Raw genomic sequence first — 206 nt, 5'->3', positions numbered from 1 at the left:
GCTTGGTATTTGTTTCCAATTGAAAAACTTGTTCTGTATTTTTGATGTTGCTTTACCCGGCGCTTGGACTCAGGACCTTCGGTGTGGGATGCGAAGCATGCTCCCACCAAACCACGGCTGCCACTTTTTATCAATAAGTGGTTTGAGATTTTGGCAGGCACACGGTAAAAAGTTTGAGCCTAAACGTGAAACATTTTGGATATATG

The sequence above is a fragment of the Eurosta solidaginis genome, chromosome 4 (genome assembly GCF_040869045.1).
Source record: "Eurosta solidaginis isolate ZX-2024a chromosome 4, ASM4086904v1, whole genome shotgun sequence".
Taxonomy (NCBI): Eukaryota; Metazoa; Arthropoda; class Insecta; order Diptera; family Tephritidae; genus Eurosta; species Eurosta solidaginis.
This window is presented reverse-complemented; position numbering follows the sequence as displayed.